The sequence below is a fragment of the Myotis lucifugus genome, unplaced genomic scaffold, assembly GCF_000147115.1.
Source record: "Myotis lucifugus unplaced genomic scaffold, Myoluc2.0 scaffold_62, whole genome shotgun sequence".
In the NCBI taxonomy this organism is placed as follows: domain Eukaryota; kingdom Metazoa; phylum Chordata; class Mammalia; order Chiroptera; family Vespertilionidae; genus Myotis; species Myotis lucifugus.
In genome coordinates this window covers 2581748-2582468 of record NW_005871110.1, presented here as the reverse complement: position 1 = coordinate 2582468, position 721 = coordinate 2581748, and positions in this window count along the sequence as shown.

Here is a 721-nt window from a genome sequence, read left to right as displayed (position 1 = left end):
GAAAAATTACAAACCTAAATCAGCATCCCCCATACATCCACTGCCCAAATGCCCCGGAAAGGGTTCCCAATCCATCAAGCAGCTAAAGGGGGCGGGGAGAGCGCGGCCTGTGAAAGGGGGGTGGTTTCCCCAAGAGGATTTTTTTCAAAGCTCCTGCCAGTTATTCTGCTCCTCCTAGGGTTTACCCCCCCCCCCACAGCGCCCCCCCCGCCCCAAGGTGCCCAGAATACTTAAACAAACAAACAACCCAAAACCTGTTCCGTTTTCGCTCCAGTATAAATAGAACAGACTTTCCAAAAAAGCAATACCGCATTCACTCTTATCATCAGCTACTTCTTTCCACCAAGTAATTCAGAAAAAAGCAGTCAGCTTCCGTGAATGCATGAAGCTTTTTTTTTTTTCTTCTTCTTCTTCTTCGCTGCCTCCTTGTGCTTGCGGTTTTGAGCTGCCAAGAAAGTGAGTAGGGGTTTGACTGTAGTGTCTCGGCTTCGCTCGGTTTCTTTCCGAAGTTTAATTTTCCGGAATGGCTCCCAAACAAGGGCTGGGGAGGCGGAGCCGCGGGAACCCGGACCTTCGCCTTTTTTGGAAAGTCCGGGGAGAACGGGAATTCTCCCCCCGCCCCGGGAGCCCGCGCCGTTGCCCGAACCCCTCCCCCTTTCCCATAGGGGCCTGAGGGAGACCACCGGGCGCCCCTCTCCCCGGGAGGCCCTCCGCCTCGCAC